The 18,755-nt window shown below is 50.3% G+C and overlaps 1 non-coding gene across 1 annotated transcript; it reads right to left on the reverse strand.

The window, feature by feature from the left end:
* Nucleotides 1-16,381: 16,381 nt before the first annotated feature.
* TRNAC-ACA (transfer RNA cysteine (anticodon ACA)) lies at nucleotides 16,382-16,453 on the reverse strand. The gene has a single exon. It is a non-coding gene; the product is annotated as a tRNA-Cys (tRNA).
* Nucleotides 16,454-18,755: the final 2,302 nt, after the last annotated feature.

The following is an 18,755-nucleotide window of genomic DNA, read 5'->3' on the forward strand; positions in this document are numbered from 1 at the left end:
AGCAAAGATCAGAAAATGTCACCTCTTGGCTCCCAGCCCTCCTCCAGTGCCACCCCTCACCCCCGTCCCCATCTCAGAGTCCAGCCCTGGCCCGGGAAGCCCCGCACAGTCTGCTCCCCACACCCCTCCCTGCCCCCGGGGGGATATCACCGCCCTCACCCACCTCTCTCCCTGCTTGCTCTGCCCAGTCGCCCTGCCTGTCACTGCTCAGGGCTGGCCTCAGGCCCTGCTTCGGGTTGTGGGTGGCAGCTGTTGTAGTTCAATCATCTTAAAACTCATTTGAGGGGATGTGGAAACCCACCTGCCAACACCACATCAGGAGAGGCCTGGATACGGCCAACTGCACAGCCAGGTCATGCTCCCACCGGGCCAGCGTCTGCGCCACGATGCTCAGGCCATGGGGGAGTGGAGCCGCCACTGGGGACGCTGCAGATGGCAAAGGGGTTGTCATTAGCCAGGGAGCAGCAGGGCTCAGGCCCTGGCGTGGGGAAAATGATGGGGGAGGGACTGCCTCGCTGGAGCGGGTGTATTTTCATCATAAAAAACGGTCCGTATTCAAAACGGCAAGGGATAATGAACACTCTGCACTGATCACCCAGTTTTAGCAATTTTCAACTCATGACCAGCTTTGTTTCATCTCTGTTACCATTTACTCCCCCTCAATTATTTTGAAGCCAATCCCAGACATAATAACATTTTAACTTTAAATATCCTGATGGCATATGGGGTTTCAATTTCATCCAGAGCTTCCCCCATGGGCTAGGCAATGACTTATGCTTCCTCCCAGGACCACAGTGGGCTCTAAGCTCCGGGTTCTCACCTCTCTGTCCAGTCTCCAGGCTGGATTTGGGGTTCTGGCCCTTGGATGCCCCAGCCTTTACTCTCTGGGCTGGGCTTCCAAAAAAGGGCAGTGTCTTACATAGAACGCTGATCATTCAGGAAATGAGGCTGGCAAAGAGGGCAGCTGAGGGTGGCTGCTTGGGGAGAGGACTTTCAGAATGCCACACTTGGAGCTTAGGTCAAACTAGCTGGTTAGGGCACAGAAGCTAGGGGTTGGGGGGGCCAGATGGCCTTGAGATCTTTTCCAAAGTGACTTAGAGAAAAACTCAGATCCCCATCAAAATCCCAACAGGCTTTCTAGTAGAAACTGACAAATGGATTCTAAAATATTTATGGAAAAGAAAAGGACCTACAATAGTCAAAACAATCTTAAATTGATGAAAGGAAAAAATGTGGGAGGATTTATTCTACCTGATTTAAAAACTCACTATGAAGGTTTACTAATCAAGATACTGAGACTCAGCAAAGAATAAATTAAATGGATCGAAAGAATCAAATAGAGTCCAGAATCAGAGCCATAGCTACAGAGTCAATTGAAAAAAAATTTCTTTTAAAACAAAAGCAGCAAGGCTATTCAGTGTGAATAGAAAAAGTCTTTTCAACAAAGCAGGGCTCAAGAAATCAAGCTATCAGGAAAAAGAGCCTCTTGATGAAAGTGAAAGAGGAGAGTGAAAAAGCTGGCTTAAAACCCAACATTCAAAAGACTAAGATCATGGCATCCGGTCCCATCACTTCATGGCAAGTAGATGGGGAAAACAGTAGAAACAGTGACAGACTTTATTTTCTTGGGCTCCAAAATCACTGCAGATGGTGACTGCAGCCATGAAATTAAAAGACGCTTGCTTCTTGGAAGAAAAGCTATGACCAACCTAGACACCATATTAAAAAGCAGAGACATGACTTTGCTGACAAAGGTTCAAAGTCAAAGCTATGGTTTTTCCAGTAGTCATGTGTAGATGTGAGTGTTGGACCATAAAGAAAGCTGAATGCCGAAGAATTGATGCAAGGAACTGACTCATTTGAAAAGACCCTGATGCTGGGAAAGATTGAAGGCAGGAGAAGGGGACGACACCCTGATAGTTCAGTTGGTAAAGAATCCGCCTGCAATGCAGAAAACCCCGGTTTGATTTCTGGGTTGGGAAGATCTGCTGGAGAAGGGATAGGCTACCCACTCCAGTATTCTTGGGCTTCCCTTGTGGCCCAGCTATACATCAACATGAATTAGCCGTAGGTATACATATTCCCTGGTAGCTCAGCTGGTAAAGAATCCACCTGCAGTGCATGAGCCCTGGGTTCAAGCTCTGGGTTGGGAAGCTCCCCTGAATAAGGGAAAGGCTACCCACTCTAGTATTCTGGCCTGGAGAATTCCATGGAGTGTATAGTCTAAGGGGTCACAAAGAGCAACTTTCACACTTCTGAGCAACTTTCACATTAAACAAATAGTGCTGAAACAGACTGGACAAGTATATAGAAAAAAAATCTCAATCCCTACCTCATACCACACATAAAGATTAATTCAAGATAGATCATAAAAGCTTACAACTAGAAAGGAAATGGGCTTCCCTGGTAGCTCAGTGGTAAAGAACCTGCTTGCTAATGCAGGAGATGTGGGTTTGATCCCTGGGTTGGCTAGATCCCCTGGAGAAGGAAATGGCAACCCACTCTAGTTATCTTGCCCAGGAAATTCCGTGGACAGAGGAGTCTGGCAGGCTGCAGTACATGAGGCTGCAAAAGAGCGGGACATAACTTAGTGACTAAATATCAACAGCAACAGTAGGGAAAATATAGGGGAAATACATTCACAACTTTAAGGTAGACAAAGATTTATCAAGAGGACACAAAAACCATGAACTAAAGAAAAAGTTGATAAATTGGATATTATCAAAGTTAAAAACTTATCAAGAGACTTTGATGAGAAAATAAAAAGGCAACGTGGATTGGGAGAAAATATTAGCAATACGTATGTCTAGCAGAGGACTTGTATTCCTAGTATACAAATGTCCTACAAATCAATAGTAAAAAACAATCTTAACAAAATTGAGTGAAACATTTAAACATTTCACAAAAGAGAATATATGAATGGCTAACAATCACACAAAAAGTTAATTAATATTAGCATTAGTCATAAAAAAATACAAATTAAAATAACAAGGAAATGCTACGACATCCAACAGAATGGTGAAAATTAAAAAGACTGACAATATTGAGAGCTGGCAAGGATGTGGAGCAACCAGAAAACTCTAACCTTGCTGGAGGGAGTGTAAAATAGTATCGCCTTTTGGAAAACAGTTTGAAAGTTATTTAAAAAGGTAAACACACCCTTATCATTCTACTTAGCAATTTCGCTCCTAAGTATTTAGTCAAGAGAAATGAAAATGTATTTCTGTGAAAAGATTTGTATACAAATATTTAAAGAGGCTATTATTCATATAAGCCAGACATTGGAAACAAGTCCAATGATTGGCAGATAGCTCCACAAACTAGGGCAGCGTCATACAGCAGAGTATTACTGAGCGATAAAAACGCACAAATTACTGATATATGAATAAATCACTAGAGTACATACTACAGAATTTCACTGATACAATGTTCAAGAAGGAACAAAAGTAATTTGCTGCAAAAGAAATCAGAACAGTGGTTACCTTTGAAAGCAGAGGGAAAGAGCTCACTGCAAAGGAGCAAGAAAAAAATTTAATTTTACCTGGAAGTGTGTTGTATCTTGATGCAAGTGGTGATTTCATGGATATATACATTTATCAGTATTTAAGGACTATATGTAATCACCACTTCCGCCAAAAGCTGGGAAACTTTCAGATCACTCACTCCCACCTCTAGATGTAGAGGGATCCTAAGGCCCAGAGAAGGCAAAGGACCCGCCTAGGGTCACACAGCAAGTTGAGACTGGAGGAAGTGCTGGGATCCAGCGCCCTCTCAATCTGTCCAACTGCTCTACCCTCCCCGGGCCTGGGAAAAGGAAGGGGGCAGGAAGACGGAAAAACGGGATGGAGCAAAAGAAGAACCCCACTGCCACCCCGTCCCATAATGGCTGTCCACAAGGCCGCAAAGAGGCCTCTGCACGCTGGACTTAAGCCGCTTGGGACCTTTCCTCTAGCATTAAAGGGAATCCAAGATGACTGCAGAGTATGGGAGGGGCCTAAAGGCGGTGGTCTCAGTCCCGCCCCTACCCAGCATGGGGGCTGAGCATGCGCCTGCGCAGTGCGGGCTGGAGTTGGGGGGGAGGTGGAGGGGGTTCAGGTGGAGGGGGTTCAGGTGGAGGGGGTTCAGGTGGAGGGGGTTCAGGTGGAGGGGGTTCAGGTGGAGGGGGTGGGTGGGCGGTGAGGCACCAGAAGGCGAGAAGGGAGTACGGGAGTTGGGTGGGGGCCACCTGGAGGAGGGGAAGCGGTGATGCAGAGAGGCGGCTGAGTTGGAGCCTCCGTGGGCCGCTTGCCCCTAAATCACGCGGCTGCATGAATAATAAATAAGGACCGCTCGGATCCTTAATAGTAGTCGCATGTCTTATTAAACTAATATTTCACAAACTTTTATTCTCCCTGTGGTTGGAGGTCGGGAACAAAGAGTCCCCCCTCCCAGCCTTGTGGCAGGGACTGGGGGACCTGGGGGGCGGGGCAGACCCGATGGCAGGAGCTCAGCCTGCGCCCCCCAGAGGGCCCTGGAGGGGACCCATCCATCGCTCGTTGTTCATTCATTCTTTCAGCACAAGTCCAAAGGGCTCCTCCGGAGATGAGCCCTGCACACTGGAACACATATGTAAATCGGTGGGACCCTGAGGGGCCCTCGGGCATGGGTATGGGACAGACAGACCCCTCAACAAACTGTTGTCCTTGGGAGCCACCAGTGCAGGAACAAAATGACGCACAAAACGCCCAGTTGCTGGGAGGAGGAGAGGCTGGGAAGGCTTCACAGAGGAGACCTTGCCTCTGAGTCCTCTGTCATCCCACAATGAGCAAGGCAAGCACTTCAAGTAGAAGGGACTATTGGCACAGGGCACCCTGGGGTCAAACAGACCCGAAGTAAACCCACCTCGGCCACCACCACATGGCCTTTGGGGTGCCTCCTCGCTGTCCCTGGTCCAGAGGAGACAAGGGACAGGCCGGGAGAGGAGGTCTCTGTGCAGGAAACTGCTGGGGCTTGCGGGGTGGAGAGGGTAGGGGGTAGGGAACCAAGAGGGTCACCCCCGAGCAGAAAGAGCAAGGAACCTGTGGACCTGAGAGACGGATTAGAGGCCCACCTGTATCCATCCTCTTCTCTCAGCCAGGATCTACACTCGAATCTTGGCTCCCTCACCATCTGTGCAAGCAGAGTCATTGACTGTGTGCTCACGGGTTCCAACAACTCTCTGGTTGAGGAAACATTGTGAGATAAAAGAATTGTAGTGGGAACTTACTCACTTCCCCTTGCGACCAGCCCCCCTCCCCTCTCCCTCCGGGTTCCACGGGATAGTCTCTGGGTACTAGTCCAGAATGTCCCACCCCCGTTGCACTGCTGGCCACAGCTCTCCCTTCTCTGGACTATGCCTCCCTTGGCTTCACTGATGCACCCTCCTTGCCTCCCCAGCTGGTGCCAGGCTGTGCTGAACACCCGGCTCTGGACTGGGTAGAATCGAGGAGCTCTGCCCTGGCTGCCAGTCTTCATCCTGTAGGGGAGGCAGAGGGCGCTGGTCCTGCTGGCATCTCATTCCCTCCAGCAGCTCGAACCACTAACCCTAGCTTGCCAGATTTCCAGCCCAGACCACTCATCTGAGCATCAGACTAAGGCTCCAAGCGCTCCCTACACATGACATCTCCCAGGCTCTTTGACTCCGCAGGGTCAGCACTGAATCTCCCCCCTGCCCTTTGGCCCTTACTCTCAACTGAAACAGCTTTCTTCTGGCGCTCAGCATCACCCCTCTGCTGATGGGGTCAGATGGCGTGATTTCTCCCTCTCCCACCCCCAGCCCCATCCACTCCACTGAAATTCAGCCAGTCCTGCGTCTCAGCTGGTTCTCCAATCTTTCCGCTCCTCTCCACCTGCTCCCCCTGCCCTGGCTCTGGCCTCCCCTCTCTGTCACTTGGCCTATTTCCCCAGACCCTTCACAGGTCTTCCCGTGTCTCCTCTCCCCCCAGCCTCATTCATCTTACATCCACCGTGAGATTAATCTGCCAACCACTCAGGTGTAACCTCAGACAGCTTCCGTGGCTCTCCACTGCCCACAGAATGTCAGGCTCCGTAACCTGACATTCAGTGCTCTTCTCACCCAACAGCTGCTTGACCTGCTATTCTAAATGTAGTTCCTTCTGTGTGTGTGTGTGCGCGCGCACACACACACACACAAGCCTAGTTACCCATCTTCAGCTATGTCCTGTGAATATATATATATATATTTTTCTTTTTAAGACAGAAGATGGTAGAAGAGAAGTACAGAGGACAGAAGAAAAGTACAAACTACATCTCTTGGAATGGGCTGTTTAACCTTTTTGAGCTTCCTCATCTATAAAATGGGAAAACAGTAACATTTTAAATAGCTTTTTAAATCATTCTTTAATATTTATTTTATATTGGGGTATAGTTGATCTGCAGTAGCCTGTTAGTTTCAGGTGTACAGCAAAGTGGTTCAGGTATATGTATAAGTCAATCCATTCTTTTTCCCATATAGGTTATCACAGAATATTGAGTAAGTTCCTTACTTAATAGAGTAAGTCCTTATATGATTATCTGTTTTTATATCTAATCCTCTGTATATGTTAATCCCAACCTCCTAATTTATTCCTCCCTGCCCTCCTTTCCCCTTTGGTAACCAGAAGTTTGTTTTCTAAGTCTGTGAGCCTGTTTCTGTTTGGTAGATAAGCTCATTTCATTAGTGGTGGTTTTGTATAAGTTTCAACATCTCAGCCAAATTTCTAGAATGGAATAGAAAGGAAAGATCTGTGAGCACCTAAGATGAGGAGGTGTGTAAACCCAGGAGGGGGTGGGTTTGCTAGGAAAAGGCCACATTGGATTGGCCCATGTTCTTTGTCTGTAGGTTAGCTGGTCCAGTCGGTTAGAGAGGGGAGGCTCTGAGCGGAGGGATCTAGGTGCCTAAAAGGTGGTTGGTGAGGTCTCTTGGGACATACCTGTAGAAGTGATGGGGAAACATGAAAACATGAGATGGACAAGAATCGAGGGAATGACTCCCAAGATGGTAGGCGGTGTCCACACAGAGGAACCCTTGGTGGCATACCTCAGTACCCAGTGCTCTGCAGCGGTGCTCTCAGTCCCTTGTGCGTGAAGGTAGAGGTGGCTTTGCTGGAGAAAGAGAGCTATGCTGGCTCCAGAACTAGGGCAAAGCCATGTGCCAGGGCCCCTGAGACTGCTTGTTTGGAAATAACTTACAGGAGAGAGTCCCAACCTACCCAGTGTGCATGGAAGAGGGGTGGTGGGGAAGGGGAGGCTGATAATAGCACAGTGATTGCTAAAGGGGCTTCTCTCTGGTATTAAGCCTCTCACACACAGGCTTATGCTGGAAGAAAGTGGGGGTTCCAGCAGGTCAAAGGACCTCGTAAGGCCACCTGATGGCAGGGCGGCAGGGCCAGGACACACGGGACACACGGCAGTAGCACCAGCTGCTCTAAGCTGCTGCTTGTCAGAGCGGCAGCCGCGACAGCCCGGAGCCTCAGGGTTTTCACCCTTTTTACTGCATGGGACAAACCACAGAGGAGGTGGAAGAGGAGAGGCAGCCCTTGGTACCTCTCCAAGAAACCTCAGAGCAGGGTCTGAACACTGTGCACCAGGGTGGAGGGAATAGTCCAGGCCCGTCTGCCCTGCTCAGCCCAGAGCAGGTCCCTGGCTCAGCCCCCGGAGCGTCTAGGAGAGCAGCCAGCACTGGGAGGGGACTGGCTGGCAGGCCCAGGGGGAATATTTGGAGCAGCTGAGAGTGGTTGCCTCTGATGATCAGAAAGTGGGGTGTGGAGGAGTGCTGTGAAGAGCTCCTAGTTGCTGACTCAAACCTCTGGGGAGCTGATCTGGAGTGGGCAAGAGGGTGGGAGCAGTGGGGGGCAGCAGAGAAAGGCTGATTTTTGAAGTAGGACCTTCTCAGAATCAGAGTTCCCCAAGGATGGTAGTGAGTCCCCTATCCCTATAGGTGGCCAAGTTAAAGCTGGGTGGTGACACTGGGGGAGATATTCTGGAGGGCATCAGGTATTAGAGGATGCTTGAGGTCAGGGGTCTTCGACCTCGGGGCTCTGAGGCCTGATGATCTGAGGTGGAGCTGATGTAATCATAATAGAAATAAAGTACACAGTAAATGTTATGTGCTTGAATCATCCCGAAGCCATCTCTCCACTGCCAGTTGGTAGAAAAGCTGTCTTCCATCAAATGGGACCTTGGTGCCCAAAAGCTTGGGGACTGCTGCTCTAGGCCATCAAGGGTTCTTTCAACCTTGAAATTTATGATGTTTCTGCATGAACTGTCACCTGGAATACCTTGTCTTCTAATTCTACCTCGGTGCCCAAAGGAAATCCTGCTTGTTGCGGGGAGTCTTACCAAAGCTTCAGACCAAATCTCATTTCCCCCCAGTTCATTCATGGTAAACGCGACACCCCATCAAATGGAAGAGAGTGAAATCAGACAGAATTGTGTTAAACTGACAGGAGCTAGGACAACATGCTTTTGGAGCACCCATCGGGGCCAGCCACTGGTCCCCCAGGGCATAGATGTAGGCTGGCCTCATCTTTCCTCAACCGCCATTGGCGGGGGGATGTTGGCTCCACATTCCAGATGGTTGTACTGAACACCTGTGAGTGAACCGACCTGCCCTAACTGGGATTTGAACCCTGGCAGGCTGGCTCTGGAGTCCCTACTCTGAATCAGTCCTGCGGCTGCCAGGATGATGCAGTGAGAACCCTGAGCAGATCCAGCATGTGGCAGGCACTCGGTGCAATCAGCCTTTCGTACCGCGATCTGTCTGTCTGCCACTGTCCCCATTCCTCTGCCTTGCTGTCCCTGCCCTGCCCAGCCCTGTTCTCTCTGTTTCTCGGTCTCTCTGGCTTTGTCTGTCTTTTCTTCTCTGTCCCTGCCCATCTCCATGTCCTCACCTCTGCCTCCTCTCTCCCCTGCCTTGGCTTTTGGTCTGTGTCCCTGTCCTTGTCCGTCATTCTGTCCTTCTCTTGGTGAATCCCGGCCCCTTTCCCGCCAGCCCCTGCACACGGCCCCCTCGGCCTTGTGCTTCTGCTTCTTCTGTCTTCCTGGCGCCTCTCCCCACATGTCCTTTGTCTTTATGGCCTGCCCGGGGTCTCTCTCCCTCTCTCCTTCCATTTATAAGCCTGTGTGTGAGTGGACAGGGCAGTGGGCTGGAGGCCACTCACTAGTGACCCGTCTCTGCGATCACCTCATTATTTATCACCAGGGACGCCAGTGTTTCCATAAATTACCCGGACCCGGAGCCGCCTGCGCCAGAATCAATAGTCACTTCTCGCCTAATACCCAATTATTAATAACCACGGGGGAAGGGTGGCCAGACGTGGCACCCTGGGCCCTTGCCTGGCCAGAGGGAGGGAGTCCTGGGAGGGAACTGGCATCCATGCCTGGGCAGGGCAAGAGGTGGGGTCTGGCAAAGGAACCGGGGCGTCCACATTCCCTCCAGGACCAGAGAATCAGACGTGGTTCCTCCCTGAGGTCAGAGGGGAGAGGCAGCTCCCCGGCTCCAGGCACCTCTAGTCTGAGGATGGAGACCCACTAAAGCCTGAAGTCTGTTCCTTTGGGACCCACCTGGGACCTAGAGATAAGGTGCAGCATCCCAGGGAGGGGAGCTATGGTAGGACCCCAGCCTGCCTGGCTGCAGGCAGATCAGGTTTGGTTCTGTGGGGGTAATGGGGTGAGGAGGTGACCTGGGCCCTGCACCTGGGAGGCAGCTATGCTCACCGCTATACCAGTGCACACACACCCGGTGCCCCGGATGGATGTCTGAGTCTCCGGGAGCTGGTGTTTGGTGGAAGAGACACCAGAGAGAAAGCTGTAAGGGCGGGGTAGCGGGTGGGCAGGGTACCCCCAAGGGAGTGCCCAAGGCAAGGGGCTGAGGAGTCAGAATCAGTAGCTGTCCATGCAAGTAACAGGGGGAGGGACAGGGGCCAGAGGAGGGGGGTCTCTGGGAAGCCCCTGCCCTTGGTGTATCCTGGTACCTAGACATACACAGGTGTGTGTGCATGCACGCCTCAACTATTCTCTCTCCATTGTGCCCAGAGGCCCAGGGAAACACACACATATTCACACACACCCCTCAGATCAATCAATGCCATCACAAAGCAAAGACAGACACACTGAGAAGTGCGTGGAGGCAGAAAGAGACCACACGCACCTTGTTAGGCACAATCACACACACACACAGGGACACGGGGACAGAGCCAGAGACACAAAGACAGCTGATGAATGTGGGTGCCGGCAGGCCCGCAGACGTATCTACATACAGAAATACTAAGACAGGTTTGTGCCTAGGTACCCGGGTCCCCCTGACTCCCCCCACACACAGGCACTCACACATGTTGGAACAAGCATACACTCGCAGCCCATCTTGTGCAGCCCCTCTTCGGGCAACGCAACCTCTAAGGGCATCTTGCAGGAGCCAGGCTGAGGCTCTGGCAGCACTGGAGCCCAGTTGGTGCCAACACTGCCACCATGTGGCTACAGGGGCACAGTGCACAGGCCACAAGCCTGGAATGCTGGCCAGTGGGGATGAAACTGGGGAGCTCTGAGGTCTCGCCCCCAAACCTGGATCTCTTTGTCTAGATGAGCTTGACTGCCGTTCTGTCCACTTCCTAGTGAGACCAGACACGGTCCTGGAGAACTGGGGTCAGATCGGGTGGCAGCTGGAGCCAGCTACGATGAGCTAGTGCTGTCCACCCCACAGGGCCTGGGCTGCTTCCCTTGGCCTGTGTTTCTGTCACCTGTTACCAGTGCCAAGTGGTGAGCAGGAGCCCCCATGTTAGTGTAGGCTGGGTACCAACTTACTTAAACTCAGCAGAGAGACCACACTCAATCCCAACCTGCAACTTCATTATTCATTCACTTACCAAAATGTCTTGAGATTATTCTGTGTCCAAAAATGGTGCTGGGATGATACAGTGGTGAGCCCTGTATTAGTGGTGAGCATTTCCTAGGTGCTGGGGAACTTGATGCTGAAGGGACCACACAGTAAATGTTTATCAGTTTGAATAGGAAATTGCCATTAGTATAAGTCCAAAGTGGAAAACTGTGGGCAATTTCCTATGATCCACCCTAACGATGATAAGTGTATGTGTTACAAAGTAGGATAGATGAGGACTGTTATGAAAGGCTTCCTTGAGAAGGTGAATCTGAGTTAAACTTGGAAGGATTAGTAGATATCAAGTAGCTAAAGACAGTGGAAGAGCTGTGCAAAGGCCCTGAGGCAGGAGGGAGTTTGTATATTGTGAAAACCAAGCACTTAGAGCCAAGAACTAAGAGGTAAAGGGTGTGAGTGAAGCTGGAGGGGCCTGAAGAACCAGACTTTTCAGGCAGGAACCCAGGTTGCCATGGTGAGGACTTTTTCCCAAGGGCCCTGGGGAGACACTCCCTGAAGACGTTCATAAGCAGAAGAATGTAACAATTAGCTCATTGTAGAAGGATTGGGTGAGATCTTGGTCCAGTCATTCTCCACATCTAAGTTTTATCCTCTGTAAAGTGGGGCTGTAATTTCCATTTTGCAAAAAGGGTGCAATAAGAAAACGTATATAAAGCACGTAAGTGCTTGGCACATAATGAGTCATCAGCAAATAGCAGCTCTGAGTCCTTCTTAGAAATTCAAAGGACCCGCATCCCCACCTCCATAGCAGTTTCGCATGGTCTGTGCCTCTTGGGGCTAAGTTCACCAATGGATCCCAGAGCCCACTGAGGCATAGTTGTTCTCACTCTGGTTCTCGGAGGCTCTGGAGCCCTTAGACATCCTCCTCCCTGCCCCACCTTCAGCTCTAGATCTCCCCAGGGGTGGACTCCCTCGGGAGAGCAGTGGCTGGGAGGGGCCATGCCCAGGTTCTCCATCCTCCGAGACACCGTGCAGAATCAGGGCAGAGACCCAGCCATACAGGCCTGCCAAGAAGGTAGCATTATCTCCCCTATACAGATGGGGACACCGAGGCTCCAGGAGATGAAGGCACACACTTAGGAGCCATGCTGGGATTTGAAACCCCCAAAATTATGCTCTTTATTTTTTTAAATCTCAAGCGCAGCAAGTTCAGTTAATCACATAGCGGTTCCAGTCAAGGTATTCATGTGAGGTCTGTCTCCTACCTGACTTGTTATTACTAGGAAACTGATACATGTTGACTGTTCCTAGGTCCCCATTGTGGTGGAACCCTGTGCTTAAGGACCCACAGGTGATTCAGGGACAGTCCCTGTCCTTGGGGAGCCCATGGCTGGTGGAGTAAAGTCTTGGGCAAAGAGCTTCAATTCTCCGGCCCAGAAGTGCTGATCGGAAGAATTTATGTTAGAGGAAAATAAGAACAAGGATCTATAAATGTGTTTGTATCAGAATGATAATAAAAATTCATGCCTTTCAATGAGGAATGAATGTATTATCATACAACAATTTAATGGAATGCTATGTAGCCATTTCAGAGAAGGCACTGGCAGCCCACTCCAGTCCTCTTGCCTGGAAAATCCCTTGGACGGAGGAGCCTGGTAGGCTGCAGTCCATGGGGTCGCTAGGAGTCAGACACGACTGAGCGACTTCACTTTCACTTTTCACTTTCATGCATTGGAGAAGGAAATGGCAACCCACTCCAGTGTTCTTGCCTGGAGAATCCCAGGGACGGGGAAGCCTGGTGGGCTGCCGTCTCTGGGGTCGCACAGAGTCGGACATGACTGTAGCGACTTAGCAGCAGCAGCATGCAGCCATTTAAACTGATGATGGTGGTATCACTTTATTGATGAGGAAAGATGACTCAAGCTTTGTAGTTTAGAATTTTTAAAAAGTAGATGATAAAAAATAGTATTCATAGATTTCCATTTTTCAAAAAACATAGATATATGTTTATATAATATTTTCTTGAATCTAAGATGTACATATTTTTCACATTTCAACCATGTGAAATCAGTGTGTGATAACAAAGACCATAAATGTTTAATGCAGTAATTCTTTTTTCCCTAAAGGTATGCAATTAAATCAATGATACACCCTACAGTATTGTCCTAGAAGCAAGAAAAATACACACATGAAATATATTCACACACACTATATATGCACATATGAAAATTTCAGAAAGATATAAATGAGACTACTAAGTCACGAACTCTAGGTGATTTTCACTTTCTTTTTAAACCTTTCTGTACTGTCTGAATTTTATAAACTGAGCACAACTTATTTTTATAATCGGGGGGATAAAAAACACTATTTCTGTATTAGAAAACAGAACAGAGGCACAGTTCAAAAAAGACAAGGCTTCTCAGACACAGCAGACCAGGACGATCAGCAGGAAGAGCCCCCAGGTAAGCTGCAGGAACTTAAAGGAGAAAGAGGGGAAGGCAGAGAAGCTCTGGCAGCAGTGGCAAGGAGCTGAGCCTCCTGAGACAGGAAGGATTGGGGTAGGCGGACCACAGGTTTGGGTGCAGCAGGCTGATGAGGAGACAGCCTAAGAGGAGGCCTGGAGCTCCTGGGGCTGGAGGAAGGGAGTGTATGTGACTCGAGGCCACAGAGATGGCAGTGGTGGTGGTAGGGGTCATGGCTGGAATAATAACACAGCTACCATTTATTGAGGGCTTACTCTGTATGAGGTTCTAAGTATTTCATGTGTATTGACTTATGGGCCAGATTGTTAAAACGAGGTCACTAGGGTGGGCCCTAATCTAGTATGACTGGTATCCTTAGAGAAGAGATTAGCACACAGATGTGCAGAGGAAGACCACCATCTCCAAGCCAAGCAGAGAGGTCTCAGAAGGAATCAACCCTACTGACACCTTGATCTCAGACTTCCAACCTCCAGAACTGTGGGGGGGAGAATCAATTTCTCTTGAGTCACCCCATCCATGGCGTTTTGCTCTGGCAGCGCTAGCCAACCAACACGTTCATCTACCCCACCGCAACCCTACAGGGGTAGGTGTTTCCCATTATCTTTCGCTGTGTAACAAGCTGCCCTAAAACTTAATGGCTTAGAAGAACAATGATCATTTATTTTGCTCTAGGACTTGGCAGGGTCAGCCCATCTCAGCTCTGTACGGTATCAGCCGGGGCAGATGGCTCTCAGGATGGTTGGCCAGTTAGCGCTGACTGTCAGCTGGAACACCTGCAGTGACCTCTCCAGGTGGCCACCTGGCTTCCTCACACCATGGCAGCCAGATTCCAAGAGTGAGCATCTCAAGAGAATAAGACAGAAGGACCTGGTGCTTTTATGATCTAGTCCTGGGAGTCTTGTAAGATCACTTTTATCGTATCTGTCAAGGTAGTCATAAAAGTCTACCCAGGTTCAAGGAGAGAGAACACCATCCCCACTATTCCCTGGAAAGAGTCAATAGTTCTTTAAAAAAAAAAAAAAAAAGCTCGTTGGATAGAATGTGTGTTGTGGCTGATATCTGAGGAAAATGCAGTCTGCTCCCTTACGGCTCAACTGGTAAAGAATCCGCCTGCAGTGCGGGAGACCTGGGTTCAGCGCCTGGGTTGGGAAGATCTCCTGGAGAAGGAAATGACTACCCACTCCAGTATTCTAGCCTAGCAAATTCCATGGAATGTATAGTCCATGGGGTCGCAAAGAGTCGGACACGACAGAGCGACTTTCACTTCATAGTAGGTACTATTATTGTTCCCATTTTACAACTGCAGAAACACAAGTAGAAGAAGAATTTAAGCGATAGGCTAAGATCAAGCTTGAGAATGGTGACATTGGGTAGGTTTGTGCTGGATCATGAAAAGCTTGGAATGCCAAGTTTAAGGTTTAGCTTTGAAGTAGGTGGGCAATGGGAAGCCACTGAGGTTTTTGAAGCAGAGGTGACATCATTAGACCTGTGTTTAAGGAGAATCCCCCTGGCTGCAGAATAGAAAGAGGAAGGGAGGAGGCAAGTTTGAAGGCTGTGAGGAGGAGGCGGGGGCCACAGTCCTGCTGAGCAGGGATGCAGCCCAACCCAGGGCAGCTTCAGGGATGGAGCGAAGGGCTTGGCTGCTGCTCTGCTGCCCGAGGGCCTCTGAGTGGTGAACAGTGCCCCTCCCACCCTTCCATGGACCAGGTGATGCCTTGGTTCCTCTAAGACCCACTGCCTCACTAGATACCTTGCAGGTGGTTCTGCAGCCTCTCCAGAGAGGCTGGGGCCCTGCCAGCCCCTCTCACTGGCTGTCACCACATGCTGATTTGATCTCACTGTCCCTGTCTGGGTGTGCTAAGTCACTTCAGTTGTGTCCGACTCTTTGCAACCCTATGGGCTACCCTGCCAGGCTCCTCTGTCCATAGGATTCTCCAGGCAAGAATATCAGAGTGGGTTGCCGTTTCCTTCTCCAGAAGGTCTTCCCAACCCAGGTAAGGAATCTGCATCTCTTATATCTCCTGCATTGGCAGGTGTGTTTTTTACCATTAACACCTGCCTGAGAAGCCCTTAGTGTTGCTCAATGATCAAACGAATGAGTGAATAAATGAATGAATAGGAGACAAGCCCTAAAGAAAATCCCAGTAACCTGAGTTTTAAAAAAGGGAGGGGGGTATACCCTAAATACTGCACAGAATCACAGATATAGGGTTACTAACCAGAAACCCTGGCAGGAATCGAGGAGCCAAGAGGAGTTTGAGAGGCCTCCAGAAGTGAGTGGAATCAGTTCAGTTCATTCAGTCACTCAGACGTGTCCAACTCTTTGCGACCCCATGGACTGCAGTATGCCAGGCCTCCCTGTCTATCACCAACTCCCAGAGTTTACTCAAACTCAAGTCCATTGAGTCGGTGATGCCATCCAAGCATCTCATCCTCTGTTATCCCCTTCTCCTCCTGCCGTCAATCTTTCCCAGCATCGAGGTCTTTTCAAATGAGTCAGTTCTTTGCATCAGGTGGCCAGCGTATTGGAGTTTCAACATCAGTCCTTCCAATGAATATTCAGGACTGATTTCCTTTAGGATGGACTGTTTTCATCTCCTTGCTGTCCAAGGGTCTCTCAAGAGTCTTCTCCAATACCACAGTTCAAAAGCATCAGTTCTTCAGCACTCAGCTTTGTTTATGGTCCAACACTCACATCCGTACACGACTACTGGAAAAACCATAGCCTTGACTAGACAGATATTTGTTAGCAAAGTAATGTCTCTGCTTTTTAATATGCTATCTAGGTTGGTCATAACTTTTCTTCCAAGGTGCAAGTGTCTTTTAATTTCATGGCTGGAGTCACCATCTGGAATAGGAAACAAAAAAAGCCCAGCTGGGACTGAATTCTGATTGGATACAGTGAAGTGAAGTCGCTCAGTTGTGTCCAACTCTTTGCAACCCCATGGACTGTAGCCTACCACGCTCGTCGTCCATGGGATTTTCCAGGCTCCTCGATTTTCCAGGCAAGAGTACTGGAGTGGGTTGACACTTCCTTCTCCAGAGGATCTTCCCAAGCCAGGGATTGAACCTGGGTCTCCTACATTGTAGGCAGACGCTTTACCGTCTGAGCCACCAGGGAAGTAGGTGTCAATAATTGCAGCTGCTCCATCAGTGAGCCAATCAGCTGTTCCACAAGGGATGTGTGAAAACAGGAGCTTCAAAGTTCAAATCCCTCCCTGCTCCACGACTGACTCCAGCCAGATCTAGGGAGCCTTGTTTCTGTCCACAGACTCAGTTTTCTCAGCTGCAGAGTGGGAGTGAGAGCGGTGCCTCTCAATCAGTTTTGCTTTACCGACTCAGCTGTGGGAAAAGCACCAGCAATGGGTCCAGCTGGAACGGGGGCTCGGGAAGTGAATACCCGTCACCTGGGGACTTCTGACCTGGGAGCTGCACCCGCAGAGTGACATGTGTCTGGAGTGAATGTCTGCTCACACTTCTCTCCTGCCACCCCACTCCTAAGAACAGGGCCTGTGTCCCAGGGCTCAGCTAGAGCTGGGCAGGAGGACGGCTGGGGAGAGGCCCAGGGAGTTAGTTGCTGCTAGCTGTCAAGATTCCTTATTGGACTTCTCCATGAAAGGAAGGCGGGGTTGTGCATGGGCAGAAAGGCAGCTCTGTCTTATGCAGACCCGTCTGAATGCTAGTCAGGATGCCCGGGGGGGCCACAGAGGCCACATGGGAGAGCCACCTGGACACGTGGGATTCAAGTCAGGGGTGAATGAGGGACTTCCAGTGGCCAGAAACCAGAGAGAGGAGGCAGGGAGGGTATATCTGAGTTGGCAGAAAGCCTGTGATATGCTGGGAACCACCACACAGCCTCCTTCCAAGGAGGCTGCCATTTCAGTGTCCCTGTTTTACAGATGGGCAAACAGAGGCCCAAACACATTGCACCTAGTCCCTGTCTTGAACCTAGGCCTGTGTGATTCCCAAACTGTGCTCTTTATCCTACATGCCCTGCCTCTGGAGAGACATGGAGGAGGATGCATCGACAAGTCGGACCCCAGCAGGGGCATCTTGGGGCCAGAGGAAGGCAGGGTGCCCTCTCCTAGGTCCCTGTGCCCAGGCACCTCTGTGTGGGCTCCTCCTAAGCTGGTTTCCGTAAGTTTCTCCTGAACCTCCAAAGAATATTCCTTTTGGATTCACGGCTCTAGCCAGCCTACACTGAGGGGGAGAGCAAAGCAAAAGTAGATTTCTCTTCTGTGTGCCTAAGACTGGGACAGCTGAGTGTCACTGGTCCAGCCAGCTGTGGCAATGGGAAGCAGGAGCCCTGGAGGATGGGGCCAATGGAGAGACCCCGGCAGAGCAAACGCAAGTGAGGAAGGACCATGGGACAGGCTGGGGGCTCCTGGATACCCCACCTTCTCCCCAACATTAGATTTACCTTTGGATTCCAGGGCCCCCACCTGGAGGCCCAGCACTGCCTGGAATGATGTTCTAGTGTTTCCAGGGTTCTTGGGCTGGACTTTGTGCTTCAAGCTGACGGCATCCCCATCTTCAGATTCTTGTGATCTTCACCTGCCTGGTATCCCTGCTGGTCACCCCATGCCCCCTCGGCTGTCCTGATCAGGGCAGGAAGCTCATCTGGTGCCAGGAACAGACACGAGAATTTGGCCATGCTGCCTTAAGGCCATCAGCATCCCCACAGGGCCCCAATCTTGCCCATACTCTCTCCAGCTGGATCAGCTCAAGGCCAAGCTCTTCCAGCCCTTTGGACACGGGTTTGAACGGCTCCCTGTGCGGCCAGCTGGCCTATGGCCAGTCCAAGTCCTGAAATATGCCCCCTAACTCCCCCAGCCCACTGTGTCCAAACACCCTGTGCCCCTCCTGCTCCCAGAGCCAGCCGCCCACCCCCATTTCTGTTGGATTTGACATTCGCCCTGTGGCCTAGACTCCCCAGACCCCCCCGCAGCCCTGCCTGGGGACCCTGCCCGGGTTCCAGCTGGCTGGCGAGCCCAGCCAAGCATCACAGCTCCCGCGACATTCCTGAGTGACAGGAAACAACTCGCTCCTTCCAAGAGGCGAAGCTCTGACAAACACTCACTAGGAAATAATAAAGTGGCAAAATAATTCTGCATCGGACACACTTACCAGAGCAGAAAGCGTCTGTGGAGGAGACAACATCTTGTACCATCTATCTTCCTTAAATCCCCACGCTGTGACAAAGTGGAGGGCAAAATCATGATGAATGATCGGACACATTTAGCCAGTACCTATGTTCTGTAACGAGTGCGCCCGGGAAAGGGGCCCTAATGAAGATCGGTGCCCCCGCCCCAAACCGGGCCTCGTCAGAAACAAGTCTTTATTATGAAATTGGCGCCTGGTTTTCATCCCAGAAAGGATGGAGGCGCGAGGTGTGACATGAATTAACGCTGGCACCTGCAGGG

This window comes from Budorcas taxicolor, chromosome 11 (genome assembly GCF_023091745.1).
Source record: "Budorcas taxicolor isolate Tak-1 chromosome 11, Takin1.1, whole genome shotgun sequence".
NCBI lineage: Eukaryota > Metazoa > Chordata > Mammalia > Artiodactyla > Bovidae > Budorcas > Budorcas taxicolor.